We start from the raw sequence: 14,427 nt of genomic DNA on the forward strand, positions 1-14,427 counted from the left end.
CCAACAGCTTTTCACTAAAAAAGCAAAATATTCTCCTGGTTTTAGTATGTAGTTGCGAATCATTAAACAATGTAATCTAAGATGAATTAAAATTATAAATAATTCAAAGGCAAAGGAAAGATGCACAGTCCTCCTACTCCATCCCTCCCCAGATCTCATCAGGATCTCCCCTTCCTCAAATTTTTCTGCCAATATTTCCTTCCCTTTCTTCCTCTCTCAGCTTATATTCACCTAAATCCTTATCTTGCAGATGGGACACCACAGTATTTGCTTTATTTCAACCATTGGACTAATTTCCTTTTTATCTAATAGTTGCAGTCCCAGGCTCCACCAGCCCCCTGATTTCAGGGTGTACATGAACTCTCAGGTTTTCATTACAATCTTTTTGGTAAATGGCCTTACCACCTGTCATTGTACCCTAAGAAGCATAAGATCTTATAATTTGTCAAACCATTGTGTCCTCTAGACCCTAGGTATGATGCTGATGAATCTAAGGATCTCAGGGTTTTTCTATCTATTTTGAAGCTAAACTCTTCTCTGTGTTGACTCCTCCAGTAGAAAGAAAACTCCTTGATAGCAGAGACTGATTTCCTTTTTTATTTCTAGTCTTTTAACTTAGCACAGTGCTTGGCACACAGTAAGAACTCAATAAATGCTTTTCATTCATTTATTAATGTTACCAACCACAATGTGCACACAAGAAACATTTGAAATGAAATCACTAGAGAAGAGGATGACTGTAAATGGTGATAGGCTGATTGGGATCAAGAGAAATGATGGGATAAGGCAAAAATGTCAGAGTAGCAGGAAGCAAGTACAGTGATGCGCCCTCTCTCCAATACTCCAAACACAACTACCAAATGCACAAATATTTTTGGAGAAATCCATCAAAAGTGATAGTAAGTCACTATTCCCTCCAAGTTTGGCAAAGAAAAAGAGGTAGAGTGGTTTGAGGATACTAACAATAGGCATTTAGGAGTCACCTGACAATGGCTGCTGGAGATCCAACCCAGACCTGCAGAGTGAGTCTCTTCATGTGAGAGGATGATACAAGGAGACCAAGAGGCCGTCGCTATTCTCTGACCTCTCTGAGCCTAGACATCATATTTCAAAAAAAAATCTTAAAATTGCTCAGATTTCTTAGAAACAGAGGGCAAAGTAGAAATTGAAAGAATCTATCCATCACCTTTTGAAAAAGATCTCAAGATGAAAACTCCCAGGAACTTTACAGCCAAAATTCAGAAGTTCTAGGTCAAAGCAAAAATGCTGAAAGCAGCCAGAAAGAAAGAATTCAAGGCCCATGGAACTACAGTCAGGAGCACACATGATTTAGCAGCCATCATTATAAAGGATTAAGAAGCTTAGAATATGATATTCCGGGAGGTTAATAACTTACCCAGCAAAACTGAGTCTAATGCTACAAGGGAAAAAGTGGATCTTTAATGAAATAGAGGACTTTCAAGTATTCCTGATGAAAAGATCAGAACTGTGTAGAAATGCTGAAGTTCAAACCCAGGAGTTAAGAGAAAATTGAAAGGTAACCAAGAATAAACAATGATAAGGGACTAAAAAAGAATAAACTGCTGACATTCAGATATGGGGAAATGGTATATGTGTTCCTTATATACTCTGCCATCAGCAGAAATTATAGAGGGAATCTAATTAGACAAGGTGAGAGGAATAGAAAGGAGGCCAGTGTCACTAGATAGATATATGTAGAGGAGAAGAAAGTATAAGAAGACTGGAAAGTTAGGAGGGGACCACATTGTGAAATGCTTTGAATGCCAATTAGTAGATTTTATATTTAATGACTCTGGAAGTGATGGGGAACCACTGGAATTTATTGACTAAGGAGGTGACATGGTCAGATCTGCATGTTAAGATGATTAATTTGACAATTGAATGGAGGATGGACTGAAATGAGGAAAACTTGCAGCAGGGAAACCAACTAAAAAGCTATCGCAAAAGTCTTTGTGAAAGGTGATGAGAAAATGCACCAGAGTTGTGGCAATGAACAAATGAATGTAACAATGAGAATGAAAATCCTCACAATTTTTATTGATCTTGTTGACACCATCCCTTTTCATGAGGCAGCTAGGTAGCACGATGGAAATCCCATTGTAGGATACTTACTAGCTGAGTGACCCTGGACAAGTCTTTTATCTCTCTGCTTCAGTTTCCTCATTTGTAAAATGGGAAATAACAGCACCTATTCTCCAGGGTTGTTGTATCAAATGAGATATTTGAAAAGACCTTTTACAAACATTAAAGCACTATAGAAATACTAGTTCTTTTCCTCCTCATCTTCATCATCATTTTTTCTTGTGGTTGATTTATTGGACTCAAGTGTAAGCCTTTACACTCATCCCTGTTAATTCTCTTCTCAGAGCCTGGCTAGTCTTCTAGCCTATCATGGTCTTTCTGGATCCTGTCATGCAGTGGCTTAGTTATCCCTTCTAGCTTTTTGTCAGCTGCCAATTTGATAAGAATGTTCTCGATGGCTCTAAAGTTTTTCCCTGGGTACTGTGGGAAACTTCACAAAATGAAATGAAATGATGACCTGAATTCAGATAGACTAAAAATATACTTAGTTCCCCATTTCCTAATTTCACCTGTCACTGTAGGTAGAAATGATCCATGTACATATATGAATGAAAAAGCATTTAATAAGTGCTTACTAGATACCAGATACTGTGCTAAACATTGGGGATATAAATACAAACAAATGACAGTTCCTTTCCCTCAAGAAGCTTATACTCTAATTGAGGAAAATAATACATATATTGGAATGATAACCAAGAAAGAGTGTTTGGGATAGGGAATGATGCTATCACTTAAAGAGCAATAGACTGACACATCTTTTTAGCAGCTTTAGTGCAGATTTGATCACTTTCCCCAGAGTAAGATTGGAAAAGGTGGAATACCCATGGCAGTATAGCATGGAGATGACCAGAAAGAGACATGATGGGCCTGGTTCTGGGCAAGAGAAGATGAATCCTCTGAATCCTCACCAATCAGAGCCTAAAATCCTCAAGCTCAAGGTGTACGCAGAGATAACTGGAAGGTATTGGATTTTTCTGCCTTTTTCACTCATTCATACATAGAAGGCACTATGGAAGATACAGAATCTTTGAACCTAAATAGTTTATATTTTACTGGTGGTGATGGAAAAGGGTATGTATTTGAATATTTCCCAATTCTATTGTAGTGATATATTTCCATCCCAATTATAACTGTCCTGTTTCTGACCTTCATCAGGTTTTTTTCTGGATGATTATAATAGATCCTAATTGATTTTTTGGCCTTCTGGCTACTTCCTTCCAAAGTATCCTTCATGCTGCTGCCAAAGCAATTTTTATAAAGCAAAAAAATTTCTTGCTACATTCTCCTTATGTTCAGGTACCCTCAGTACTTTATGACTATCCCCTGTACATATAATACCAATAAACTGTATCTCCCAGTATTAACCTGCCCCCTTGTCTCTGGGTCCTCATTTGTTTCTTTTAACAAAGTGATGCCTTCTATATTTTTCTATTTTTAAGGACCCTGCAATATGCCACTTTCTTCATGACATTTTTAGGAATTATCTAGTATATTTCAAACTTCTTCTAGCTATTGTATGGACTTCTTTGTACTGAGCACTCTTAACCTAGTATCAGAACCACTGGTGTCCTCTTCCTTAGGATCAGAATTATTATAAACTCTTGGAGAATGATTTCTGTATCAGGTCTTTGTATCCTTAGCACCTAGCACAGAATCTTGAAAAGAGCAGGAACTTAGTATTGGTTTAATTGAATTACTCAAGTTGCTTCCTTCCCCTCCTACCACCATTCCATTAGATTGTAAATTCTTAGAGTCAGTTCTGAGCCACATGGGCCTTTGTATCCCTACTGCTTTGATTTTGATACGTATTTAATAAATACATATTTAAATAAACATTTAATAAATGTTTGTTGAACTGACATACTGGATTGTGCTTAGATGGAATGGGGCTAAAATGCAGTTGGCAGATTTCCTTATTTATCTTTCTAGGCACCTTCCTATTGATATAAACATTCATTAATGTAAATAACTTCAATCACTTCTAGGTCAATCTATGACAATACATAAAGAGATCAGGGGGAATATGAGAGGAAAACTAATTTCTTTAGGTTTTCAAACACATTATTTCTTTTTTCTTAAATCTACGTATTTTTTGTTTTAAATTAAATGTTATTTTTTTCAGTTATCACATTTTTTTTGTCTTTCCTACATGTCTTCCCTCCAAATTATAGAAAACCAAAACAAGCCACAACTCCTACAGCAAATATAGTCAAACAAAACAAATTCTGTATTAGCCATATTAAAATGTATATTTAATTCTACACTGCACTATGTATTTTATTAACATAGATTTAAGTAGACTTAGTCTGAATTTTGGAAAGAAACATAAGTTTTATAAGAAACCTGAAACCACCAAAAAGCATAGAAAATATGGGAATAATAATACTGACAGGAAGCTAGATAATTTTATAATTGCAGCACCAAGGATTTTCTAGAAGCACTGAAAAGAAAACTTAAGAAAACATCTAATTGAAGGTATTCAAGAAGTAACAAAAGAGCAAATGTTATTAAATCCTACAACATATTGTTCAGAAAGATATCTAAGTAAATAGTATCTTAATCTGGATTCATGAAGTCACCTGGAGTTTGGGCATAATACTGTTAAGCAGAACCCAAAGGTCCATAAATTTTAAAAAGGGCAAAGGTTGAATGGGTCTGAGAATGATGACTCAGATACATCAGTAGTCAAAATTTCCTGACTGATTCAATCTTTGACTTCGTTATTAAAGCTTGCCAATAAATGTCAAGAATAATGCACATTCTTACTTGGGGTGCTGTCCATTAGACATGGGCAAGATCACTATTACATTTTGCAGAGACCACCAATAGTGATCAGTTAGGTCCAGATTTAAACCAATGACCTAGCAGTAAAGTGCTTCATATCTTGTTACCAGGCTTCAGAGCCATCTGGTCCCTAAATATGTAAACTCCCAAATCATCCAATGCCAAAGGGCTAAACATAGCTAAAGGATTTAAAATATAACCTGATCTGGCAACCTAGGTATCAAACAACCTAACTTTGGCCAAATTAGTCAAGGGGTGACAAATAACAGGGCAGTATATCCACACTAGAATACATACATGTTTTCTTTATGTCAAGAAGATAGAATAGTTAAGATTATGTGTGTCTTTCATCAAACAAGATCTAAAGATAGTTGTTAGAAAAGTCAAGATATTTGGATTATAAAGGGAAGACTACAGTTAAGGTAAGCAATTTTGAAGAGTGATCTAGTGAAGTTAGTAGTAGTATTATAAGAGGTGAAAAGTTTATAATCTTATTATATTCCTTTAGTACATGGCAGACTTACTAACTGTATATAAACATCACATAGGATTTCAAATGTATTTAATTTTTATGGTTATGATGATAATTTAGGACTAAAGAAGACATAAGGTACAGTACTATTTTTTAAAAATTCATGAGTCTGAGAAATTAATTTTATAAGTAACATTAAATATCATCACTATAATTTGTATTTTAAAACTTTTAAATGTTTTTGATTTGTTATTCCTCATGAGAACTGTGAATAGATCCACTTTAATAATTTGAGCTTATAAATGAGTAAACTAAAATGTAAGGAGGTTAATCAACCTGCTCAGAATTTCAAAATAGCTGAATGGTAGAAAAGAAATGAGAGTACAAAAGTTTTATTTTCTCTTAATGTAATATTTATTCAATTTGTGTTTGTGTTGTTGGATCAGTTGGGTACACCGGTGATGTGAATATTAACAGTTTCAATGTCTTTAGTTTTAAAAATAAATTTTCCCTTATCCTTTCCTGAATCAGAGGATTTTAGACTCCTATTGAAAGGTAGAAATATGATTAGTAGTTTATGTGCCCAACACCATCAGAAAGATACACTTAAACAAACTTTTAAAGACAAATTCCATTAAGAGGAAATAGAGACACTAGAACATGGACCATTGTAAGCAGAGATCCCTACCTTCTTACTTGAACTATTCTTGGTAATAGGCGCTAAGCTCAGTTGTTCTCTGATTCTGAAGGAGTTAAGATCTGTCAGCACCCCCTAAATTTGATGCCCTGAACAAAGCCCTGATGACCCTGCCCTAGTTCAGGCTCTATTGGAAGGGAATAAAAAGATTATCTGATATAATCTTCTCCTTTTGCGAAAAGGAAACTGAGGTATACAATAATGAAGAAATTTGCCCAAGGTCACCAGGCTGGTCTTCTAGTTCAAAATTCATTACACTTTGCACTATAATATGATGCCAGTCATAAGCAGATAGTCGCAGGGATCCTTTTTAAATAGAGGGCCAGTTCACTGTCCCTCAAACTGTTGGAGGGCTGGACTACAGTAAAAACAAAAACTTTTGTTTTGTGGGCCTTTAAATAAAGAAACTTCATAGCCCTGGGTGAGGGGATAATGGTCCTCAGCTGCAGCATCTGGCCTGAAGGCCATAGTTTGAGGACTCCTGAAAAGTGACATTCTCTAGTTTAATCTGTTCTATTTTACCACTTCTTGAGTGAAAGGTTTTAATAAAAAAATCTGAGGAAAGTCAGATTTCCAAATATGGAATATGTTTTTGAAAACTTTATAATCATAAAAGTACTAAATGATTGTGAACTATTATTATTGAAATGTTTTGGAAAGTTAATGTAAGATATGTTAAAAGATCCCTTCCAGGAGAATTCATTCTAAAAAGGTCTGTGTCAGATGCCTTTAAGTTTTGTTCCTTCATCACCAAAACTCCTTCCATTATAAAGTAGTCCACTTGGGATCTCACTGTAAAGAAAGCAAGCTTCCTTCAACTTATAGTGAAGCAGTGAAAAAAATATTAAAAGACCTGGCTTCATGTCTCAGTTCTGTTCCTTGTTCTGGATGTGACTATAGTCAGATGTGGTAAGTCAGATGACATGAGACTCCATTTTGTCATTTGAAATGAAGGGGCTGTGCTAGATTACCTTTATATTCCTTTTAGCTTCAAACCTATGCTTTAATCACTTAAAGCCGCACCAGAGGATTTGGAGGTGTCCATATTGCCTTTCCTTTAAATTCTTTTTTAAAATGTCCATAAAAAAGATTGTAAAGTTTTGTTATAATCTGACAAGAGAGTTCCTGGTAGGAAGAAACTATTTGTAAGAAGTAATAGATTCTAAAAAGATTCTTATAAAATCTTTAGATATCAGAATTTTTCATCCCATACTCATTTATTAATTCAAATAACTATTTATTGGATGCCTGCAATGAGCAAGACATTGTATTTGATATTATGAAGATATACCCTATCTTCAAGAAGCAATAATATGATCAAATAATATCAAATAACTATAACACAGTAGAAAATGGTATCATTCTGACAAAAGAGGCACAAAGTTATGCAGAGTCAAAAGGGAAAAGGAAGTATTCATGATTACCACACAGTAAAATTATAATTGTCACCAAAACTAATATTTATTAAGTATATTGTTATGTGGTTCTGTATTAGAAATACCACTGAACAGAGAGATGGAATCAATGGATTCCAAGTCTATGAAATCTTAAGGAACAGGCTATGTTTGCATTCCCATCCTGAAGATCTGAGACAACAGATTTCATTTGATGATAAATCAAGTTGTGAAATACAACAAACTATTACAAACTTCTTTATTTTGTGTCTCTGCATCATCTTAAAAAAGAATGCCAATGGCTAATAATAAATCAATGAATAAATATGTAAATTAAAAGATATGACCTTTCTTTTGTTCTTCCTGTTTAATAGGATATAGCTTTAATTACTTCCTCCACCTAACATCAAAAAGTTTTCACATCCCACAGATCTTGGATGGTTTGCCTCTGAGTATTTAGATCCTACAAACATAGTTACACAAAGAGGAGAAGCTCATGGTGCTATTATTAATGGAAAGCCATAAAGCTAAAATAAAGTAGAAAACATTAAAAAGTAAAAAGCAGTAGAAGGCACAAAAATAAGAAATGATGGAAAACAGGAAATGCTTTTAATTAAAAAGTCATATCTATCTCTATCACAATATACCATAGATACAATTCTTTTCGAGAGAGCACCAAGAAAACTGTGGCCAAGTTTGCCAGTGATGGCTATAGAATAGCTAAGCAGGTCTCTTCTATCCATTAAAGCATCCTATTCTTTTCTGACTCTTAAATGTACGAGCCCTATTTATCCCCAAACTGCCGTTTCTTTTCTTTTTTTTTGCTTTGCACCACCTTATATACACCTCTTGACACTTTTCTCAAATCTCTGAGGCGATTCTATACTCCGCCGCGCCCCCCCCCCACGTTTCTTCCTCCCCCCACCCCCAATATTCATCCAAAGCAACAGCCTCCAAACCGCAATCTCTGGAATAAGGGCTATTTCTTCCATTTAAGTGTAACAGTAACTGTGGGGAGGGGATCCAAGAAGGGTATGCTTGATTTCTCTGCCTTCGTATTTCCTAGGTTTCTGCCTTCCAAAGTAAGTTTAACACCTTTAAGTTTTCCTCAGTGGGAGTGGAGGATTTTACTTGCTTTGTTTTCCTTACCTGGGCTTACCTGGGCAATGGCACCAGTGAGCACTTCTTCCTCTTGTTCTTGCCAAAGAGAATTTCACTTCAGCACCTGAACCAGGATGTAGAACTCTTCTCCACTAACTGAAGGCAGAAAGGGCTGGAGTGGCAAACTGCTCTCCCCTCCTGCTAATTTTAGGCTGCTTCCTCATGCTGCTGCCATGGGTATCAGAGTATATGGTTCCCCTTGGAGTGGCTATTTTCTCTCATGAGCCTCATTTGTTTATTCCCCCCCTCCCCATCCAATCTACGAGGCTAAGATACTTTATAAAACAAGGGAATGCAGGAGTTTATGATCTCTACCATGTGGATTTCCTTAAGAATCAAAACAAAAGTTTAAAATTGGATTCTAGTTTTGCTCTATAGGATTCTAATTTGTCAATATGGAGCTTCCAAGTGATTTCTGAGAAGTCTGTGGATAAATCACTTAAATGGTCAGAGATTTTCAAAGTAAAATTGGAACACATGGTCACTACCATGAAGATTGTTTTCAAAATGCACAGTAGTTGTACAGTACATAAGGCAAGGAACTCTCATTTACTGGGTGGTCCCATAAAGACTAAGGAGATCATCAAGTTGTCTATAGCTTAAAGTGGTAAATTATTGCCTAAGAGTTCATTCAGAAAGATCAAGTTAAATACTGCTATTTATTACCCAAATAATGGTACACATAGTTCCTCAACTAAGAAATAATGAGGAAGTGACTCTCCAGAAAAGTTCTATGTCCAGCATTCTGAGGGTCTTCCCCTCATTTATTTATTTATTTATTTATTTTTGACTGGTGAAAGAGGAGACTTTTTGTCTCAATTGCTATCCAGCCTTAATCACTGAATGTGTGTGGCCTCAAACTGAGACTTGTTGAGAACCTTAGCTTAAGAAGACTAAGGTCTCCCATTTCATCCCGGGCCATCTTCAGTCATCTTGATCTATATTTTGCTGCTGGCCCCAGATGGCTTTGGAGGGGAAAGTGAGGCAGGTGACTTTGCCTAATCCCCCCTCACTTAAATCCAATTCATCTGCATGTCATGGCATCACCTCCCTGATGTAATGGTCCTCTTCAAGAAGGAAGACGAACAACAATTCCCTAAGCAATGTTTTTTTTTCTCATATGACTGTGCAAAGCTAGAGAAATGTCATTCATAAAGTCCTAACAAAAATTCATACAGAGATAATGGATCACTGACTGATTCACTCTGTTAATATTATGAAATTATGTATGGAAAACTTATTAAGATGGTGATTTCAAGGGTCATACAGGTGCCTAGCTCCCTAATACATATTCCATCAAAGATCTAAACAAGGGTGTCAGATCAAACAATGAATAAGAAATTAATAAAGAAACAATGATAAGCTTTTTTAGTCTAGCATTTTGCAAAATTATAGCCAGAAACCTGAGGACACTAGGAAAAGGGTCTCTCGAAGGAATGCCAGAGCAAGCTTGGTTAAATAAAGCAGAAATCTGCTGGTCCTCTGATCCAGAGTCAGCCCAGAAGCCTGAAGAACTCTTCTTTTCTAGGGGACAAGAACTTAGATTCCCCTGATGGTAAAGTTCCCAAGAAGGGATCAGAAATTCAATGGATTATGACTGCATATATACCTTGGAGCAAGTAGTGTTTTGGATTTAGGTATTCCACAGTGAACTGAAGATCATGGCAATCTGACCTAGAATGTGGCAGGTCAGCCTTAATCTAGCAGCACTTTCAAACCCAATCCTGAGTGGCCTGAAGCCCTCAGGATTCTGACCCAGCAAGATCCAAGAAGACTTGAAGTCTGCCAGTGTAGGAACAGGTGCAAATAGAAGCCACCAATAAATATGAAGTGATACTGAATGAAACTAGAACTAAAACAATTTATATTACAACATTGTAAAGATAGTATTTGTTAATTGTTGATCTTATTTTCACTAACATTCTAATCTAGAGACTATTAGTCTCTTACTTTCATTAACATTCTAATCATCTTTATTATATGTCTATTGCCCAGGCAGTTAAGTTGCTCTTCCTGAGTTCAAAACTGACCTCAGATACTTCAGAGCTTTGTGATCCTGGACTGATCACTTAAGCCACTTTGCCTTAGTTTTCTCATCTGTAAAATGAGCTGCAGAAGGAAATGGCAAATCATTCCGGGATCTTTGCTAGGAAAACCCTAAAAGGAGTCAGACACGATTGAACAACAATTGTCTGAGCACCTGGCTTGCTGCACCTGGAATGAATTATCATTAGCTTAGCAAGAAGATGATTTTTTTCAATACCAAATTATTTTTTATTTTTAGATTTAACTTTTATTCTGCTTTTTCAAGTAACAACCATTTATCTTCTTTCCTACCTTTCCCATTGAGTAAAAGAAAAAAAAATGTGAGACTATATATATCAAGCAAAACAAATTCTACATTGAAGGTCCAAAAATGTTAGTGCCATTCTTATCTTAAATCCATCAGAGAACGTAAGTAGCATGCTTCGTCATTGGAGTTCTTAAATTATGGTCATTGTATCAATCAAGGTTTTTAAGTCTTTCAAAGTTGTTTGTCTTATAGTATTGTAGTTATTGTTTATGTTGCTTACCCCAGTTCTGATCACTTCACTGTGCTTCAGTTTATATACATCCTCCCTATTTCTCCCAAAGTCATCCCTTTCATCATTTCTTTCAGCACATTAGTATTCCATTACATTCATGTACTCTAATTTGTTCAGTTTCTGAACTGATGGGTATCCCTTTAGTTTCCAGTTCTCCAAGTAGCTGCAAGGCCAGATAATATAAACAATTTGGTGACTTTAGGGCATAATCCCACATTGCTTTCCAGAAAGAGTAGATTGATTCATGGCTCCAGTAAAAAAGCATTAATTCAACTGGCCTCTTGAATCCTGCCCAACAATTGTCTTTGGCCATTTTGTCACCTCAGTCAATGTAAGAGACATGAAGTGGAACTTCAGAGATGTCTTTATTTGCATTTTCCTATTAATGGTTTTAGAGCCTTTTTTGCATATCAGACTATACTTTCCAGTTTCCCTAGGTTTTTATTGAAAATGAGTTCTTATCCCAGTGTTTGGTATCTTTGAACTATTAAATACCGTACTTCTATAGAGGGAGCAGTAGGTGACTCCTTCCATTATCCTATGATTTTAAATTGTCAGCTGGAACAATTATTCTACAGAACACATTATGGGAAACAGAGGTGTCCTATAATTTCTGGAACATTTAATAATGAACTGAATAAGAAACTGTGAATAAGTGAGAAGAGACACACATAAAAAGCTAAATACATGTCTTATCTCCTCCTGCTAGACTATAAATCCTATAATAAGCATATTTTAAATTATCTATTTCTAGCATCCTGATTTCCTTCACAGGCCTGGTAAATGATAATTTTAGAAACAGAGTATTAGTGACAAATGAGTTGCAAAATAATAGTGCTTTAAGTTAATAGGGAAGCCAGATAACTATGGGCAGCAATGGGTCTGGGAGGCTTCAGGAAGGATAAATAAATCAGACTTGAAGGTGTGTTGCTTCAGGAGTAGTAGTTTGACCAGTTTAGCTAGATTGAGGGAGTCCTGTAGGGCAATAATAAGACACATGATTTGGAGTCAGATTGCAGAGGTCTTGAGTGGTAATTTGCAGAATAATGAAGGAAATATAGACATCTCCAGAAAGTCTCCAGAATATTAGGAAATTTTCAAATGGGCAACATCTAAACATGCAAAGAAAGATTTGTTTGAATAATAAATCTGAATTTAAAGAAGAATGTATTTACTAATCCTGTTGGTTACTAAAGACCCCAAGATAAAAAAAATCAATCCTTTCCCTTTATTGTACTATACTTATTCAACAAATAGTTATATAATCTTAATCCATATACTCAGGGAAATTAATCCCCTTTTGATAATCTTAATTTTTATGTTTCTCAGCACACTGGGGATGGGGGATCCACTCTTTCATTAGGTGATTATTTTCTACTTAGCCTGCTATATCTTTTGGGTAGATGGGAGAAGTTTAAAGCTACTTTCAAGAAGTGAAAACTTTAGCCCACCTTTTTTAATAGATTAAACTGGTGAACTTGCTTGTTCAAAGTGAACAATAGTATAAATTCAACTTACCTCTTCATAGTCCTGTGTTTATTTGCAAGAAACTTTTTTCTTTCTTTCTTTTTTTTTAACTGAGGTAAAAACATTCAGCTCAAATTGCATGACATTTTTCTTTGACAAATATTTCCGTCACATTAATATGCTTAAATTGTCTTTGGGGAATGTGAAGGTGGCAACTATAATTTGTCTTTTAGGAACACTCTGTCCTTTCCTGGTCACTATTGCTTAAATGTCTTCCTTGAGGCTATCAGATCTCATATGGAGATTATAAAACCACATTGCTCAAATGCTAATGAAAATCTTCCCATAAAAATGTTAGTATTTTATCTATTTCTAGCTGTCAGCTGTCATGATAATCTTTCTCATTTTGGCAAAGGAAATGAGTAGCCAAATTTTTAAAAAGTTTTCAAATAGGCAGGATGTGGAAAAGTTAACTGTATCCTGAAGGTATCAAGGGAAAAATGAAACATTTTCTTTCAGTGGAATTTTTCAGATTTTTCATCTCTTTACCTCTTAACATCTTCTGTACAATATTCCCAAGATGTATAAAACTGACTTCCACATTGGGCATCAAACTTGAAATTCCATATTACTAAATAACCTTGGAATAGACCCCTGTCCAAAGAATGAAACAAAGTGATATATATATATATGATATTCCTAATAGTGAAATTAACACTTTTCATCTTCAAATGTCTTCTATAAAGCTACCAGATCCTAAAAGGACAGGAAATGGATAAATCTATTTACTATGGAAAAGTATGTTTGATATAATATCAATAGTTATTTTCTCCTTTTTGCAGGTATTCTAAAACTTATTGTTCTTTAAGAGGCCAAAAATTCTGTAATTTTTGGAATTACAATTACAGTATTATTACTTATATGTTCAACTATAGATATGTTCTTTACTCATTAATATTTATAGTTAACATGCTTGCTATGGGAAGCTTTTTGATTCCACATTATATGTAATACATAGTAACACTATGTAATATATAATACTATGTAATATTTTGATTCTTCTCTTCCACAAATGATAATAACTTTTTTCCTTTTCGGTGAAGTAATTACTATAATAATGACACTTCAGATTCAAATGTATGAATACATCCCCACATGCTGGCCAAGGGACTCATTACATCTGACTTTTCAGTTTAATACTTGCTAAAATGTCCCCTGAATGATGAGAATAAGTGCTGGAAAAGAAACAAAAAGAATTCAGCTATAAGAAAGACAGTAGTGTCAAAACTGCTCTTGCTTCCACAAGTGTTACTTTTCCAGAAGAGGATGTAAGAAAGAAACAAACTTGAGTATAACTGATTCAAATACGCCAACCCACAGAAATATTATACTTAAGATAATAATTATTGTGTGTTAAAGATAATAACAAAATGAATACAAAGCAAACTACTGTATGTTCATTTTCTGTAGTTGTGTGTATGTGTTTTTTAAAGAGATCCAGAGGAGGAAATGATCCTATTTAACCTTTCTCTCAAATTCATTGACTCCTGTTCCACAAATACTCAAAAAAGATGACATTGGAGTGATTACAAATTGTGGGAGGTGAAGTGGAAAAGCAAAAGAAGAGAATTATAAAATTGGGACTTTTTAGATCAAGAAAAGAATTTGGACATTATCTAAACCACCCAACTCATTTCCAAAGGAGAAAACTGAGACTTAGAAAAATTATGAGCTTTGCCCAAAGCCAGTAGCAGAGCCAGCACT

This window comes from Antechinus flavipes, chromosome 2 (assembly GCF_016432865.1).
Source record: "Antechinus flavipes isolate AdamAnt ecotype Samford, QLD, Australia chromosome 2, AdamAnt_v2, whole genome shotgun sequence".
Lineage (NCBI taxonomy): Eukaryota > Metazoa > Chordata > Mammalia > Dasyuromorphia > Dasyuridae > Antechinus > Antechinus flavipes.